This window comes from Ornithorhynchus anatinus, chromosome 17, assembly GCF_004115215.2.
Source record: "Ornithorhynchus anatinus isolate Pmale09 chromosome 17, mOrnAna1.pri.v4, whole genome shotgun sequence".
In the NCBI taxonomy this organism is placed as follows: Eukaryota; Metazoa; Chordata; class Mammalia; order Monotremata; family Ornithorhynchidae; genus Ornithorhynchus; species Ornithorhynchus anatinus.
The window spans coordinates 41561388-41580713 of record NC_041744.1 but is presented as its reverse complement, the minus strand read 5'-3'; the positions used below and the strand labels follow the sequence as shown (position 1 = coordinate 41580713).

General features: G+C 46.4%; 1 long non-coding RNA gene across 1 annotated transcript; it reads left to right on the top strand.

The window, feature by feature from the left end:
• Positions 1 to 11581: 11581 nt before the first annotated feature.
• Positions 11582 to 18715, top strand: LOC114817981. Its single transcript, XR_003765810.2, has 3 exons — positions 11582 to 11801; positions 15216 to 15328; positions 18382 to 18715. It is a non-coding gene; the product is annotated as an uncharacterized LOC114817981 (long non-coding RNA).
• The last annotated feature ends 611 nt before the right edge of the window (positions 18716 to 19326 follow it).

Below are 19326 nucleotides of genomic sequence, written 5' to 3'. Positions count from 1 at the left end.
CATCAAATTGCAGAGGAAGATCACAAGCAGTGAAGTCTTAGAATTGAAAGTACATGTGGAACCACATGTTGGGAGGATTATCCAAAGAGAATGGTGGATATTTCTGCCCCCCCACCCCCGATTAATCATACAACCTGAGGGAGGTTTGTGAAAAACCAAAAAACCTGGCAACTAAAAAGTAAAGAGTTCTGAGAAGCAAGAAACTAAATTGAGAGGTGGGATTGTGTCCACTAGCTCTGTTGTACTCTCTCAAGCATTTGGTACAGTGCCCTGCATAGTTACTGCTCAGTTAATTAAGTTAGTTGATTAAATAATACTAATGATGATGATGGCATTTGTTAAGCGCTTACTATGTGCCAAGTGCTGGGGGAGATACAAGGTTAACAGGTTGTTCCAGGTGGGGCTCACAGTCTTAATGCCCATTTTACAGATTAGTTAACTCAGACACAGAGAAATTAAGTGACTTGCCCAAAGTTACACAGCAGACAAGGGGCAGAGCCGATTAAAACTCAAGACTTCTGACTCCCAAGCCCATGCTCTTCCCACTAAGCAACACTGCTTAGTGGATTAACTGAGTCACTTAGAAGTAAGACAAAGTCTGCCCAACCAAATCTGTGTCCCATGTGGGACAGGGCCTGTGTCCAACTCGTTGTTGGTGAGGGATTGTCTCTAAGTTGCTGAATTGTACTTTTTATGTGCTTAATACAGTGCTCTGCACACAGTAATCGCTCCATAAATACGATTGAATGAATTAATGAATGATTGGCTTGTATCCACCCGAGCACTTATTACAGTGCCTGGAATAAAGTAAGCACTTAGCAAACACTGTAATAATAATAATTATTATTACTGTTGTTAAGGCTTTCAGCTCTTGCACTAAAAGAGTGAAGCGTGGTCACTACATTCGGGGACCCTGGGTGGAATCAAAATCTGAAGCAGTCTAAACAAAGTATTTCTTGAAAGCTGTAAACGCTGATGAGAAACATGTGCTCTTTCAAAGCCAAACAGGTCAAATCTAGGGTAAGACTGTTCCGTTTGGGATTTCTAATTATATTTTTACATTTTCAAGAATTGCTTCTTTACTTTGTGCACTGGACATATTAAAGCCAGTTATTTCATAACCAGAAGTGTTTTACATTTAAAGCAGTAACAAGAAGTGCACTTATGGAGAGGACACACTAAAGGAGAATATAAAGAGGAGAGGAAGATTGGCCAAACACTCTTCTATATTAACAGCAGTAGTAGTAGATTTAGAAAAAGTAGTAATAGTAACACTATTAGAATAATTTTAATAGTAGAAGTAGTATTTCTAATGGTAGCAATAGTTGGAGGAGTAGGAGTAGAAGCAGTAGTAATAATATTTATTAAACATTTTTTATGAGTAGAGAGCTGTACTAAGTGTTGGTAAAAGGGTACACAGATGAAAATTAGACGGTGAGGGGGCTCCTAAACTAAGAATAAAGAGTGAAAAGGCCTCGGTGGCAGGCACAGAAGGAAAGCACTTGGTCCATGATATCCCACTCCTCAAGAACCTCCAGGGGTTGCCCATCTACCTCCACATCAAACAGAAATTCCTCAGCATTGGCTTTAAGGCAGTCAATCATCTTGCCCCCTCCTGCCTCGTTTCCCTGCTTTTCTACCACAATCCAACCCACACACTCTGCTCCTCTAATGCGAGACATACTCACTCTTTCCTCATGACCCCCAATTCCCACTGACTGGTGAGTCCAACCCAATCCTCTCCTCCCAACACACCTCCCTCTCCCCTTCATCCACCCAACCCCTCCCCATCCCTCGAGCTATCCCCAATCCTCTTCCCTGCCCCATCTTTGTCATCCTCTCTCAGTTCCAACCCTCAACCCCCTCCCCCAACACTAGCCCCCATCAAGTCACTCCCACAGAACCCCTCCCCACCCCTCATGTCATCCCCTCTCTCAGACCTCAACCAAGTGTGTCTTAAGGAACCCCCACTTCATCATCAACCCCACTTCATCATCAGAAAGCTTCCCTTTAACCTTGACCTGTTCCTGACACAGTCACTCCTCCTCCTTGCCATCACTGAAACCTGACTCTCCCTAGTTGACAGTCTGCTCTGTTGTTCTCTCTCACCCATTCCTCCTGACTCACTGGGAAAGGGGAAGGTATTGGTTTCCTTCTAATGTCCCAATGTCACGTTCACACCATTTCATCTCCACCATTCCTTTCCTTTCCTACTTTCGAAGACCATACCACCTTCCTCCACCACCCTCTCCAGACTCCAGTAACTGTCTTCTACTGCCCTCCCAGGTCCACTCTTCAACTCTTTTTCACCATTTTGATCCCTTTCTCACATTCCTTCTCTCTCAGTCTCTACACTGATCCTTGGGGATTTCAATATTCACATAGATGTTTCTGAAGACCCTTCCTCTGCCTGCTATCACTCCTCAACTTCACTGACCTTCTGCTTCACTCTATCATACACATTCACCAATTTGGTCACACACTCAATCTCATTATCACTAGCCACTGCACAACTCTGAAATCCATCTATCAGAACATAATCTCCTCATCTTCCTTCTCTCTCACAAACCTCCCCACAAATCTGTGCTGTTCACCCACAGAGACCTCTGATCTTTTGGCCCCATCAAATTTTCTCAAGTCTTCATGCCCCATTTAGTCTCCATACCCAAACTACCTCACCTTGATGACCAAATCAATGCTAAATCAACACCATCCTCTCTACTGAACTCAACTCACTGACTCCCCTGTCCCTTCGTCTACCTTGTAGCACTAACCCAAAGCCCAGGATCACCTCTACAGTCCTCCTCCCTCACTCACAGAGTGCTCCTGGAGAAAATCTAGGTATCAGACTTATTTCATCTACCTCAGCTTATCCTTGCATGGTTTAACTTTGCCCTCTCCACTGTCGAGCAAAATTATTTCTCTATCCTTATTGACCCCCATGCCCATTTCCCGCAACAGTTTTTCCAGACATTTAACTCCCTCCTCAAACCTCCTGCCTCCCAGCCTCCCTGTTTCTTTGCCCCTAATGACCTGGCCACATATTTTATTGAGAAAATTGAATCTATTACATATGATCTCCCTAAAATCTCACCTTCTCCTCCTCCTTTCCAGTTCCTCCTTCCTCCTGCCCCTTCTTCAACTTTTCCATCCTTTCCAGCAGTATCTCATTTAAGGATCATTAAAGCCTTCTCTCAAACTCCACCCCATCCACTTTTGCATCTGACCTCTCACTGTGAAACTTATCAAAACATCTGCCTCCTCTCTTGGTCCCTCCCTGACAGCCATCTTCAACTATTTGCTCTCCAGTGGCTTCTTCCCCACTACTTTGAAACATGCATATCTCTCCCATATTCTAAAAAACCATCCCTTGACTTCATGCCTCCCTCCAGCCATCACCTCATGTCCCTCTTACTATTCCTCTCCAAATTTCTTGAGGAAGTTATATACATCCACTTTCTCAAGTTGCTCTCTTCCAATTCTCTCCTTGACCTGCTCCAATCTGGCTTCCATCCACTTCACTCCACAGAAACTGCCCTCTCAAAGTCAGATATGATTTCCTCCTTGCCAAATCCAATGGATTCTACTCCATCCTAATCCTCTTTTACCTTTCAGCTTCCTTCAACACTATTGACCACCCCCTTCTTCTGGAAACATTGTCCAGCCTCAGCTTCACTGTCACTGTCCTCTCCTGGTTCTCGCCTATTTCTCTGTCCACTCATTCTCAGTTTCTTTCACAAGTTCCTCCTCCACCTCCCACCCTCGAACTGTAGGTGTCTTTCAAGGTTCAGTGCTGGGTCCACTTCTATTCTTAATCTACACCCACTCCTTTGGAGAACTCATTCTCTCATATGGCTTCAACTACCTCCTCTATGAATATGATACCCAAATTTACATTTCCAGCCCTGATCTCTCTCCATCTCTGCAGTTCTGTCTTTCTTCCTGCCTTGAAGACACCTGAAATTGCTGAAAATGGACTTCAAGCTATTCTAACAGTCTTCTCCCTCCTACCTCTCCACTCCCTTCACCCACTACATCCTAGCTCACCCTCAATATTCCTTCCCAGTTAATCTCAATGCACTTGAGATTTACCTTTGAATGCACTTTATGCAACTTATGCATTTATGCACTTTGCACCTTATGCACTTATGCGCTTTGAATGCACCTTATGCACTTATCCCTAACTTATGCACTTCCTTTTATATAACTGGAGAAGCAGCATGGCTGAGTGAGAAGCAGCATGACTGAATGGAAAGACGCTGGGTTTATGAGTCAGAGGCCATGGGTTCTAATCCCAGCTCTGCCACTTGTAAGCTGTGTGACGCTGGGCTAGTCACTTAGCTTCTCTACGCCTCAGTGACCTCATCTGTAAAATTAATTCATTCATTCAATAGTATTTATTGAGCGCTTACTATGTGCAGAGCACTGTACTAAGCCCTTGGAATGTACAAATCGGTAACAGATAGAGACAGTCCTGCCCTTTGATGGGCTTACAGTCTAATTGGGGGAGACGGACAGACAAGGACAATAGTAATAAATAGAATCAAGGGAATGAACATGGATATGAACATGAACATGGGATAAAATGGGGATTAAGAACTGTGAGCCCCACATGGGACAATCTGATCACCTTGTATCTACCCCAGCGCTTAGAACAGTGCTGGCAAATAGTAAGCACTTAACAAATACCACCACCACCACCATCATCATCATCCTCATTATCATCGGGCTTTGGAGTCAGGGCTCACGAGTTCGAATCCCAGCTCTGCCACTGGTCAGCTGTGTGACTGTGGGCAAGTCACTTAACTTCTCTGTGCCTCAGTTCCCTCATCTGTAAAATGGGGATGAAGACTGTGAGCCCCACGTGGGACAACCTGATTCCCCTGTGTCTCCCCCAGCGCTTAGAACAGTGCTCGGCACATAGTAAGCGCTTAACAAATACCAACATTATTATTATTATTTATTATCATCATCTAAAACTCCCTCACCCTTAAAATCCAGCAGGCTCCAGCTCTCCCTATCTTCAAAGTCCTTCTGAAGTCATATCTTCCAAGGAGGCTTCTCCAGTTAATTTTTCACCTTCCCAAATCTATCCCTCCTAGCTGCCACTTGAGCAAGCATTCACATATTCATCTATCTTCCTCCTACCACAAATTATTTTGTGCCTGTTCCACCTCTCAGATTGTAAGGTCACTGAGGGCAAGGATTGTGCCTTCTCTCTCCATGGACCTCTCCCATGTTCTTAGTGCAATGTCATGAACACTTTAGGGACCCAAAGAACACATTAGATTTGTTTATTTATGGGATGGAGGAGCAAATTCAACGGTGGAGGGGCAGAAGCTCTCATGGGAACTGTCAGGAAAGAACATTATGGCAGCAGTTATGGAAAATGTTAAAATAAAGAAAAAGAAAGTGACAGCACTGAGCAGATCTGGGGGCAGGGGAGTCTGCAGAAACACCCTGCATGGATAAAAGAGGAGAGTGGAGGGAAAGTGGCCTAGAAACAGGGAAGCTTGATGGGAAGCTTTCAATTAGTTGGGAGGGAGAGGCAACTGAGAGCAAGCACTGGAAGGGAATGACAAAACTGAGAGACGATGTGCCAGGGAAGACTGGGGAGTTGTGCCGCAGATGTCAGGGACAGGTTAAATTTGCATTACTGTTCTGTTCCCCTGCTATTTGCTGGTGCCACTTAGGGAAAATAATAATGTGGTACATTCCAAGCACTACTCCAAGCACAGTATAAGAACCAGACACATTCCCTGTTTTACATGTGCCTCATAATATAAGGAGGAGAGAGAACAGGTATGTTACCTCATTTTTACAGATGAGGCACAGAGAAGTTAAGTGATTTGCCCAAAGTCACACAGGAAACAAGTGGGAGAGCTGGGATTAGAAGCCAGGTCTCCCAGCTCCCAGACCTGTGCTCTTTCCACCGTCCCTTGCCATTTCTCGCCTAACAGTATCCAAACTATGCAGCAAGGGTGGGAGCTGGGCTTCATGGTACCAACCATTTATTCTGTCCTGTGTTTTGTTTCTACTGTTTCTCCTCACTCTTACTGTCCACCCCGCTGGCCCTCCACAATTTCCATCATTATTCAGTGCACTGATAAAATACGTATAAACTCAGTTCTATGGGCTACATTCCTGGGTCATTTCTTAGTTGCATCAGTACACCTGCATAGCCTTCTGGACCACCTTAGTGTAGCACAGGAAGCCTGATTCAGCTTTGATCTATCTCCACTACAGGTTTGTCTCAGGTCTCAGCATCATGGATAGTGTGTAGTCTCTGTTTCCCTGGGGATTGCTGTGCTCATGCTGCTGGTCATCAACCTGCATTTGTATTGGAAAAGTAAGTGCTTCTGCCTGAAACACACTACAGCAGCTCTAGTTTAATCTGGTTTCTCCTTGAATCCTGGTCTTCTGGTCTTCTCAATCAATCAGTTAACCAGTGATATTTCTTGAGCACTTATTGTATGCAGTTCAGTGTACTAAGTGCTTGGAAACATACAATGCGATAGAGTTGATAGACTTGCTCGGCTCACACTGGAGATAGACATTAAAGTAGATAAGGGTTATGGAAAATAGTAGAGTATGGAAATATTTACATAAGTATTGGCCTTCCTACTGAGTAACCCCAAGCCCTGTAAGTGCAGCAGGGAATAGGGAAATAGAGAAAGGAGAACAGGGCAAGTTGATAAGCCCTGCCCCACTAGAGCCCCAGCTGTCTGGACAGCCGCAGTGAAGGCTGTTAGTCCCACCTTTCCTAGGAGTGCTTGGGCTAGTAGTCTCCTGCTGGATGGCCCCCAGTGATAGCCCCTTTTCTGCTCTCTGCAGAGCCCTGTTCTCTAGCTAACAGCCACTGTCCCAGCACTGTGAAGGCCAGAGACCAGCACCTTGTGTTATTGGAGTGGAAAGAAGGTAGGGACTGCTGGGGATTGTGGAGGAGGAGAAAAGCAAGACAGGAGAAAGGGACAACAGAGAGAGAATGGGAGGAAGAGAGTGGGCCACCAATGCCCAGTGGAAGCAGGAATTAGGGAACAGGACAAAGGTTTTCCTTGTCTTGTATCTACTCTTGGACCTGAGAAGCAGCAAGGCATAGTAGAAAGAGCATGGGCCTGGGACTCAGAAGGTTATGGGTTCTAGTCCCAGCTCTGCCCCTTGCCTGCTGGGTGACCATGGGCAAGTCACTTCACTTCTCTGTACCTCAGTTACCTCATCTGTAAAATGGAGGTTAAGACTGAGCCCTATGTGGGACAGGGACTGTGTCCAACCAGATTATTTTGAATCTACCCTAGTGCTTAGTACAGGGCCTGAGACATAGTAAATAAGGGTCAGTTCTTGGCCCTCTTCTGTTCTCCATCTACACTAACACCCTTGGTGAATTCATTCGCTCTCAGGGCTTCAACTTTCATCTCTATGCAGATGACACACAAATCTACATCTCTGCCCCGTCCTCTCCCCCTCCCTTCAGGCTCGTATCTCCTACTGCCTCCAGGACATCTCTACCTGGATGTCTGCCTGCCGCCTAAAACTCAACATGTCCAAAACTGAGCTCCTTATCTTCCCTCCCAAGCCCTGTCCTCTTCCTGACTTCTCTATCACTGTGGATGGTACGACCATCCTTCTCGCCTCTCAAGCCCACCACCTCGGTGTCATCTTTGACTTGGCTCTCTCATTCACCCACACGTCCAATCCATCACCAAGACCTGCTGGTCTCACCTTTATAATATTGCCAAGATCTGCCCTTTCCTCTTCACCCTAACGGCTATCCTACTGGTACAGGCTCTCATAATATCCCGGCTGGATTATTGTGTCAGCCTTTTCTCTGATCTCCCTTCCTCCTGTCTCTCCCAGCTCCAGTCTATTCTTCATTCCGCTGCCCGGCTCATCTTCCTGAAGAAACGCTCTGGGCATGTCACTCCCCTTCTTAAAAACCTCCAGTGGTTGCCCATCAACCTCCGCACGAAACACAAACTTCTCACTCTAGGCTACAAGGCTCTCCATCACCTTGCTCCCTCCTACCTCTCCTCCCTTCTCTCTTTCTGCTGCCCAACCCTTACGCTCTGCTCCTCTGCCACTCACCTCCTCACCATCCCCCGTTCTCTCCTATACCGCCGTCGAACCCTGGGCCATGTCCTCCCACTGTCCTGGAATGTCCTCCCCCCCACCTCCGCCAAACTAATTCTCTTCCCCTCTTCAAAGCCCTACTTAGGGCTCACCTCCTCCAAGAGGCCTTCCCAGACTGAGCTTCCCCTTTTCCACCTGCTCCCTCTTCACCTCCCCTCAGCTTAGCCCCCTTTTCCCCCCTTTCCCTCTGCTCCTCCCCCTCTCCCTTCCCCTCCTCTCAGCACTGTGCTCCTCTGCTCATTTGTATATATTTTTATTACCCTATTTATTTTGTTAATGAGATGTACATCACCTTGATTCTATTTATTGCTATTGTTTTAATGAGATGTACATCCCCTTGATTCTATTCATTGCTATTGTTTTTGTCTGTCTGTCTCCTCCGATTAGACTGTAAGCCCGTCAATGGGCAGGGACTGTCTCTATTGCCAATTTGTGCATTCCAAGCGCTTAGTACAGTGCTCTGCACATAGTAAGCGCTCAGTAAATACTAATGAATGAATGAAAGAATGAATCCTTAACAAATACCCAATTACGTCACCACTTAGTACAGTTTGGCGCATAGTAATCACTTAGCAAGTATTGCTGTAGAGAATATAAAGACCACAGCTTGGTCCAAGATAAGCACCTCTAATCCCATTCCCACCTGGGTGGGATCGGCACACAACCACCAGTCCAGGCACAGAGTGGTCAGTGGGCTGTGTGGCCCAGTTACTGAGTGGTCTACACACTAAGTGCAGGCCATTTACGTGGGCAGGGTTTTAACATGTCCTCTCATTTGCATAGGCTCTCCCCTGGCTGACACAGGCAGCTCCTCTTGGTCCTCCCGAAGATGTTTCCACAGGAGCGGACTCTCGTTAGTCCCTGTGTTGTCCGTCAGATTCCGTGGCCTCTCAATGTTGGTTGAGGATGTAGTTGGCATCCACTGTTCTCCAATGGCCTCCTTTCATCATTCTTAGTCCCCCCTGCAACGGTCCATTGATCTCCGCCTCGTGGCCCAATCTGCCATCTTAAACCCATATGGCCTGGGCAGGGGGCCCCCACAAACATCAAAGTGTTGGATAAACATACGGAGCCAAGGTCAACCCCAAGCTGTGATAGGGCTTGGGTCCAAGGTGTACTGCAGCAGCAATGGCTTCAGAAGTCGCCATGGGCTGTGGCACGTTCTGTGCTCCTTTGGTGTTGGGGTGTGTGTGTGGTGGGTGGTGCAGGTGAAAGGGGATGGAGAAGGGGAGAGGAGAGGCAGCATCAGCATGTCAGAGCTTCCTCTCTGCACTGCGGGACCATCTTGGACTGCGGCGGCATCAAGGCAGCTTGAATGCCCCTCCCCACACTGCTGCTTAGCTCAAGCCAGACTGTGATTTGGAGCCAGAGAGGAGAAGGAACAGTGAGGAAAAACAGTCTCTAGTTGGGTCTCCATGGTAGAACCAGCTTGGGGATGCCCCGAGCCAGAAAAAGTTCTATGCACAGGACTTAGTGTTAGAGACCGTGCAGAGCTCACCTCTCCACTCCGGAGCACAAGCCTGAGGAGGGAAAGGGAAACAAGTACCATAATTATTATGAAAGGATCTGGTTCTTTCCCAACCCACTAAGTTCAGAGAATCTAGTGTTCTCAGTGGAAAGGAAATCTTTGTCGCTGAGCAGTGGACCACAGGAGGACCTGGGACCTAAGGGCCCTGAGAGGAGCCAGAATGACTCTCCTGTGGGACCAGAGCTTTCACAATCTGTGGGGCTCCCAAATGCAGCAGGTGAGCTGCTGGGTTTCATGAATGGGAAGCAGGGCTCCCTTGGGATGGTGGTTGCCAGCGAGGGAGGTGAGGAGGACGGTTACGGTGGGACTAGGGATGGGCACAAAGGGAGAGGGTGAGGGATGGCTCACTCAAACAGGCCTGCATATATCCAAGGAAATAGAGGTCAGGATACTCAGGTGCACCTCCTCCTCTTCCTCCTTCTTCCTTCTCATTCTCCCCCTCCTCTGGCTCCCCATGGCTCTCCCTCCATGAACTCAGCTTCTGCTGTCACCACCACCACCAGCACCATCACCCCCACCACTAATTCAACCACCACCACCATCACCACAAGTACCACCACGACCAGCATCTCCACCATCACCTCCACTACCCACCACCCCACTACCAGTACCACCAGCAGCAGCCCAGAGCCTAACCAGGGCTGGCTCCACTGCCAATGAAGCTAATACTTTTAGCCTGGAAGAGGATGGAGGTGCCATGAAGGCCTCGCAAGTAAGAAGGGGTAGTAGTCAAAGTCGTAGCCATCTTATGGGGCAGCCATCTCCCCTACTTACCTGGAGACCATTTTGTTCTATTCCCACTCCTGGGAACTCCTCCCACCACCTGCCTACCCAATCCCCAAGCAGGAGTGTAGACTGGGGAAGGGGCATAAATGGTGGTTTTGGGGTCTCCCCACCAATCTGAGGCTCTGGGCTGCAGCCCTTAAACGCCTGTGTGAATCCAGCCCATGGGCCATCCAAGTCATGTTGCCATTTCGCAGAGGGGCCAACAAGATACACATTCAAGCTGGATTCTTGGAACTGGAAACATGATTCAGGTCCCTGTGGAGATTTGAACGGGGCCTTTATGTCTGGAAAATTTCCTTGCCTGGTCAGAGCTCTGGGATCCACTGTCCCAGGAACTCTGGGCTGGTCTGGGTCAGATCTAGGCCCAAGGATATAATAATAATGATGATAATAATAATAATGGTACATGTTAAGCACTTACTGTGTACCAGGCACTATTCTAAATGTTGAAGTAGATATGAGATAACCGGGTTGGACACAGTCCCTGTCCCACACAGAGCTCACATTCAGGGGTGGACAAACTGGTTCAATAATATAGAGAGGGATCCTGGAAACCCAGAGTTTGTTTCTGCTCTGTTTTAAGTGACTCATAGCCTGAAGTGAGAATGAGGGTGAAGGAGAATTTTTCTAAATTTTACAGTCATGATTTCTTCCTCAATATGCAAGGACAATATTTCACTATTGCTTCAATTTTATCAACCTACCCTAGAAACCAGCATGGCTTAGTGGAAAGAGAACAGGCCTAGGAGTCAGAGGACCTGGATTCTAATGCAGACATCACCAATTACCAGCTGTGTGACTTTGGACAAGTCACTTAACTTCTCTGTGCCTCAGGTGCCTAATCTTAGTGGGGATTAAATCCTTGTTCTCCCTCCTGCTTAGACACATATTAAGCACACAATAAATTCCATAAAAAATTTTTTAAAAGTATCCTTGGACCTCACACTGTGTCTGGTGGGGGCAGGGATTCTCTCCTCATGGGGACAGTATTTTACCTCCCTCCCTGGGATCCTGAAAGTCCTCCTTTCCCAAACCAGTCATGCCCAGCCTCTCTCATGCCCACAATCTATGCTGTGACATCACAAACCCTAGGTTCCTGGGGATAGAGATAATACCCTTTCCATCCTATTATTCATTCTAAGTTTCTCTCCTGTTTCATTTGCAGCCACTGGGGAAAGAAACTGTGAGAATGACCAGGTCCCAAAGATTTTATGTGAAGATGGTCCTAGCAACGAGAGCTCAGCAAGACTTGAAGCCCTGAAGGAGGAGCTGTGCATTGGCCAATAGGGTGAGGAGAGACCGTGAAATGCTCAGAAAGCTTGCTCAGAAACCCCGAACAGACAGTTTGAAAACAAGGAAGGTAAATGCTTCAGGAGCTCTTCATTGAGGTGGAGGAAATATCTTCACTCTATTTCTTCTTCAGAAAGGTGTTTCACTGGGGAAATTTCAGTGCCAGGATAGTGGGGTCCCTGGAGATAGCAGGGGTTGGGGGCAAAGAGGGAGAAAGGGGGTCACTGAGGACGCGAGAGAGGGCACAGACAAGGGGCTGGCAGAGAACTGCCTCTCCAACCCCTGGGATGGCCCCTCTACCCAAGGGGCCAGAGCCTTGAGGGCAAGGAACATTTCTACCAACCCTATTGTATTTTACTCTCCCAAGTGCTTACTTCAATGCTCACCACACAGTGAGCACTCAAGAAATTCTACTGACTGATCAGTCGATTGATTGATTGATCAACTGATTGAAAAGGCAGGGACAGGAGAGAAGGGTTCCAGATTAGAGGTACTGGAAATCACTTCTTTTCTAATTTGAATCATAATTGGTGCCTTCACTAGGTAGATCTGGAAAGTAAACTTCCTTGCCCAGCTCTCTTCCTCCCCGGGGGTGTCTTGCAGCCTCCCTTTTCCACTATTGCCTATCTCCCCCCGACCCCAGTCAGTTGCAGAAAGGCAACAGCAACAGCAGGGTCGTAGTTTGTGTTGGGTGGAGAGGATCCAAAGGTCAGAGATCTTCTTGATAATAACAATAATATGGCAGTATTTGTTAAGTGGTTACTATATGCCAAACTTTGCAGTAAGCATTGGGGTAGATACAAGATAATCTGGTTCAACATGGGGCCTACAGTCTAAGTAGGAGGGAAAACAGGTATTGAATCCCCATTTTGCAGATGAGGAAACTGAGGCACAGAGAAATTAAATGACCTGTCCAGGGTCACATAGCATGTATCTGGCAAAGCTGGAATTAGAACCCAGGTCTGCTGACTCCCAGGCCTCTGCTTTTTCCTCTAGGACATGCTGCTTCTCTCCTTGGGGACAGAACAGAGTTTTGAAGGGAAAGTGGGTGAAAGTTAGGTAGCAGGTTAGAAGGTTATGGACAAATGCTTTAATATAGAGTTGGAGGTGGGGCACATGGCATCTGTGACACCACAGAAGGTGCAGGGCCTGGTAATGATGAGGTCCAGTTGGGGAATGTCCAATGTGAGCTGGACTTGAATAGGTTAATATCGGTAAAAGGGCAATAGGAAGTCAAAAACGCAACTAACAGGAAGGCTTAGGGGTTAGTGCTGTGAGAGGTTGAAAGGAAGAAGGTGAGAGGCAGTAAACTCATTAACATCGCAAAATGTTGATGTGGCTCCTGATGGACAGTGGATGAGAACAACTGGTGGACAACGGGTGCCGAGCAAGATCAATCTCAGAATACCAATGCCTACATTTCTTGTCCAGCTCCACAGTGAAAGAGCTGGACTCATGGCAAAATGCCACCATCCCAACCATCTATCCTCATCCTTCCTCCAGGTGCCTTGTGTGAGCTCTGCCCTAGGGGATGGCAGCTGAGCAACAGCAGGTGTTACTGCTTCTCAAGAATACAGCGGAGCTGGGCATCTGGTGTCAGAGACTGTACTGACAGAAAATCCCAGCTCCTGGAGGATGAAGCTGAAGCAGTGAGCACCAGGGTTATCCCAGGGTCCCAAGTGAGGAACAAATTTCCCTTGAATTGCCACGTTTAATTCAATTTTTTGAGCCAATTTCCCTGAGTTCTAGTTGCTTCTTTCTGGAATGACCCCGAGGAATTCCATCTCTCCAGGGAGGCAGCTTTAGGAGATTTGGATCTAGTGTCACTCTGGTCTAATCACTCAGCATATCCTGTCTAAACTAAAGAATCAGCCTTTTGGTTCCAGTCTCTTCCGTCTCTAGCACACATTTCATTCTACTGCTTGGATCTCTTTTCCAGAGTGTCATTCAGCAGACAGTTTCTCCCCCTCCTCACAATCCATCAGGCAGGACCCATCCACTGCATCTAGCAGGAACTACTCAATATAGCCAACCAATAGTCTCAGTCAACAACATACCAGGATCCCAGAAAGGGAAACCACCCAAAACCCACAGTTCCCATTCAGTCAGTCAGTCAGTCAGTCAGTCAGTCAGTCAGTCATTCGTATTAAGTGCTTACTGTGCACAAAGCACTGTTCTAAGTGCTTGAGAAATTAAAATGCAACAATAAGCAGTGACAATCCCTACCCACAGTGAGCTCACAGTCCAAGGAGTGGGGGGAGATAGACATCAACACAAATAGCAATACAAATAAAATTACAGATATGCACATAAATGCTGTGGAGAGGGGAGCAGGGGAGAGCAAAGGGGGCAAATTAAGGTGATGCAGAAGGGAATGAGAAATGAGGAAAAGTGGGGCTTAATCTGGGAAGATCTCTTGGTGGAGATGTGCCTTCAATAAAGCTTCGAAAGGGAGGAGTGTAATTGTCTGCTAAATTTGAGGAAGGACAGTATTCCAGGCCAGAAGAAGTCATGGGCCAGGGATGGGTGGCAAGATAGGTGAAATTGAGGCACAGTGAAAAGGTGACCACCAGAAGAGAGAAGTATGTGGGCTGGGTTGTAGAACGAAAGAAGCGAGGTGAGGTAGGAGGGGGCAAGGTGATGGAGTGCTTTAAAGTCAATGGTGAGGAGGTTTTGTTTAATAAAGAGGTGGCTAGGCAACCATTGGAGATTTTTGAGGACTGTGGTGCATATGTCCTGAATATTTCTGTAAAAAGATCATCTGAGCAGCAAACTGTAGTGCGGGAGAGGCAGAAGGTTGTGAGGTCAGCAAGGAGGCTGATGCAGTAATCTAGGTGGACTAGGATGAGTGACTGTATTAACATGTTAGCAGTTTGGATGGAAAGGAAAGTGCAGATTTTAGCGATGTTATGAAGGTGAGCCTGACAGGATTTGGTGATGGATTGAATATGTGTGTTGAATGAGAGACCGGAGTCAAGGATAAGGCCAAGGTTATGAGCTCGTGAGACAAGAAGGATGGTGATGCCATCTATAGTGAAGGGAAAGTCAGGGAGAGGACAGGGTTTGGGTGGGAAGAGCCCAGCATAGGATGCACCCACACACCAAGCAGTCCATTGTAAGCCTTAACATAAGGGCATTATTATTGTCCTCCTGTACATAGGTACTTAGGAACTCTACTATTTTAGTACTTGCTCATAATCATATATATCTTAAATTCACTTCCTTCTCCCATTTCAAATTTGTTTTGTGAAGTTCTTCCTTACTAGATTATAAACTCCTTGAGGGCAGGGATCATGACTACTTACTCTATTGTACTGTTCTCTCCCAGACACTTGAAACAGCTCTTTGTACCCAGTAGGCATTCAAAATGCTACTATTTAAGGGTGCCTTTCCCTTAAACGTCAGCACTAAGCCCTGAATGGGGGAGGGAGAGGTGCTGGCTGAGGGACTGTCAGGGTTCACCCTGTTTTTATTGACTCCGCAGGTCAGGATCCGTGCACTGAGTCAGGGAGATGAGTATTTCTGGATCAGGTTCAAGTATAACAAAACCCAGAAACAGTGGATGTGGTTGGACAACACTGGATTCTCCAGATACAGGTGGGTCCTGTTGCAGGTCTGGGATGTTGCACTGAGCCGTGCAGTTTAGGAGGTACAGCGGTTACAGACTTTCACAACGAAAACTTCAATGTACATTTCGCTTTAAACATCCAAGTCCATTTGAAACTTTCCCAGAACTGCTCACAGCAGAAGGCTCCTGCTTCAGCCTGCCTCTGGGAGTTGGTAGTGGGAGGAGGAAGGTCCAGCTGGAGGCTACCAGGCCTGAGCCTGAACTAAGGGCATGGGAACAGACACACGCCGCCATATACCAGGCTGGTTTTGATCCATGGGTGGAAATGAGGACTTCGGAATCCACCCCAGTGCTACACCGGGCAAAAGATACAGCATGGTCAAGTGGGAGAAGCATGGCCTAGGAGTCAAAGGACCTGAGTTCAAATACCGGCTCCACCTCTTTTCTGCTGTGTGGCCTTGGGCAATCATCACATCATCATCAGTGCTATTTACTGAGAACTGAGAACAAGCTTACAGTCTAGAAGAGGAGACAGGCATTAATATACATTAATAATCAAAAATATTTAGTGACTGACTGAATCTGCTAGATGGAGGAGAGAGATGAGTCGACAGTTCTCACAGAGTAGGTGCTTAATAAATGCCATGCTTGTTATCTTTTATCTACCCCAGCACTTAGTACAGTTCCTGGCACCTAGTAAGTGTTCAACAAATATAAAAAAAAAAGAAGAAAAATATGTTGTCCTCTTCCCCTTACATTTATTCTCTCCCCACCCCCCACCCCCAATTTCCTCTTTTCCTCCGGTTTTTAACATGTTTTTTATCAAAGGAAGTCATGTAGGCCAAAAATAGAAACACATTCAAGATGAATTTAAACTATTGAGCTCCAAGAGGAAAATTTAAGGGTGGTGGTATTTCCTCCAAATATTCGGTTGCCATTGTCAGGGTCAGAATACTGGGCTGGATGGCGCATTGGTCTAACCCAGGAATATGATTCTTTATGTTCTTTATGTCCATATCAACTGAGGACTCAATTTAAATTAATCAGACAAATGGGATGAAGTTAAAGCATGGGGTTAAAATCAGGGAACAAATGAGTGGGAGTGTGGAAGTGCTCTTCCCTGTTGTCAGGATTGACTGACTTCCTGGAGAGAGGATCAGGCAAAAGATTGATAAGGGACAGAAAACTGGGGAGTGTGAACTGAGGCGGGGAGCTTGAAGGGGGGCTGCCTGTGGAATTTGTGTATGACCACAGAAGATCCACCTGGCTGGGGTCACCTTCAGCCTCTATTAGGATGGGATGTCCAGGGGTGTCTCCAGAGTCCTAATGTCCTCTTGCTTTTCATAGCTGAAGCAGGAACATTTTTAGGGCTCAAACTAGTGTATCCTGAGCTTGTTACCTTAGTTTGCTGCCCTCGCTCCATGGATCTCAGAGACACTCCGCCTCCAGACAGCAAGGGAAACATCCAGGATCCAGCTAAGCAGTCCTAATTCTCTAAGGGCTGGTTCACTGTGGCAAAGAACTGGTTCACTGGTTCCTCCTGTGATGATCTTCTCATGTCCTACTTCTGGTCCCCTGGGACAGTGATTTTTCCAAAATTCTGGTGAGTTACCCAAGCACACAATATCTGAGCACCACTGGTTATCAAAGGATAACCTATATTTACTTCTTTAGAGAATTAACATTTGTTACCCCTGGATGCCTAGGGTAGCAAGAGACCCTGTCAATTTTGCAACAGATATTGAACCAAGCCCAGAACTGATTGCCTAACCTTGATTCTTTCATTCATTCAATAGTATTTATTGAGTGCTTACTATGTGCAGAGCACTGTACTAAGCACTTGGAATGTACAAATCATTCTAGCATTTATTCTTCTAAATATACTTCACTGTAGCCAGTCTGTGGGTTACCCAGTGAACAGGGCTTCCTGATGGATGGAGGAGGGAAAAGGCAGTGAGAGGTTCACTCCCAAGACTCTCCCTCCTCGCAGTCTGCAGATGGAGGAGTCAAACGTAGCTGTGAAACAAGATTCCAAAAAGAAAAGTGGGGAGAAGGAATGAGCCATAGAGGAGAATATTTGGGGGCACAGGGAGGGGTGGGAGCAAAATGGAGCCACAGGAAAATTGAGAAACAACTTCTAGAGCCTCAGGGAATTGGGGGTGGGATCAATCAATAAATCAATTTTTGATCGCTGGCTATGGGCAGAGCACTGTACATTGAAATAAATTATAGGTAAGTGCTTAGGAGCTGAGATGGGAAGAATTTCAAGAGTTTCAGTCTCTCCCTTCTAGACTGTAAACTTGCTGTGGGCAGGGAATTTGTCTACTAACTCTGTTCTGTCATATTCTCCTTTAATAAGTGCTTAGTGCAGTGTTCTCCACGCAGAAAGTGCTCAATAAATATCACTGATTGATTGATTGATTAAAGGGCACAGATCCAGGTTTGTACCAGCACAGAGGAAGAGGGAGTAGGGGAATGAAACCTTACTCTGGAAAGATCTCTTGGAGGAGATGTGATTTTAGTAAAACTTTGAAGGTGGGGAGAGCGGTTATCTGTCATGCCTGAAGAGAAGGCCAGAGGGAGAATGAGGGTGAGGGGTAGGTCAGTAAACTTACAGTGAGTAGTTTGGCACTAGAGATGTGGTGTGACTGGGTTGGGTTGTAGTAGGAAATCAACAAGGTTAGGTAGGAGTGGGAGAGCTGATTGAATGTCTTAAAACTTGTGATGGGAAGGAGTTTCTGATTGATGTGGAGGTGGGTGGGCAATCACTGAATGTTTTGAGGAGTGGGGTGATGGGAACTGAATGTATTTTCATCTGGGTAGGTGATGTCTGAAAAGGATAAAATGACTATGATACTTTGGCTGAAATAAAGTCAGCTACGCTAGTTCATTTCCCTTTTCAGGTTTGGCTGAGAGGGCCTTGGGCTCTTCCAGGCCCCCAGATCTCTCTCTCCTACATGGAGTATTCCCACCCTCACCTAAACCCAACCAGGGCCAGACAGGCCCTGCCCGCCCCCTCTCCCCCAAACCAGTTCACTCCAAGTCCAGTGAGAACTAAATCACTCATCCCTCGCCTTTTCAGGGTAACATTGAAAAAACACCTTCCTGGAAATGACTGTGCCTCTTTAAAGAGAACAGATGACTTTGTTCTCAAGGATGTCAATATCTTCTGCACTGGATCTGTAAGAGAAATGTATCTCTGCTGGAATTCTGAGATTCTGCAAGAACATTGGCAGCATCTTCTGGATCTACTATTTTTTCTCTCAGAGCTGGCAGGGTTGGTATTCATCCATCCTTTTCATTCTCTTCTTCCTCTTCTCTGTAAGTTACTTTTATGTCTTTCTCCCCCACTAGATCTAAAATATTAATGAAACAATTTGTTTCTTCTAAGCCTATGTTGCCCTCCCAAACATTTAATGAAGTGTTGAGTTTTCTTTGTACAAGACTTGTGCTACATTTGTAAGCTGCTTGAGGGCAGGGAGTATATCTACCTATTCTATTGTACTCTTCCAAGCTCTTAGTACAGTGCTCTGCCCAAAGTAGATTGTAAACTCCTAGAGGACAGGGAGCATGCCTATTTACTTTACTCTTTCCAAACACAGTATAGTCATCTGCACACAATAAGCACTCACTAAATATCACTGATGGATTGGTGAACTATAAATATTGTTGATTGATTATCTTTACCTAATGTGTTTGGCTCCTGGTCAGAATTTAGAGCAGCCAGTAGAATGAGGTACAAGACAGTAGAGATATTAGATCTATGAAGTGGTGACTGTGGGGAGGGGGGAAACAAATAAACCGTATTTTAAAATATCACTTGTTCTGATGTCTCATGAACCTAGGGGAAGGGGGGTATTGGGTGTTCTAACAACTGGGATTGGGATTGGGGGAGAATAGGATCTGGGAGAAATGTTGGAGGTGCAAGTGGAGCCATATCGCTGAGGTTGTCTGGGTTGGGGGATCCTGTTGTGGGGAAAATGAGGGGAGAAAATGGATGTGGGTTAGACTTCCCAGTCACAACTAT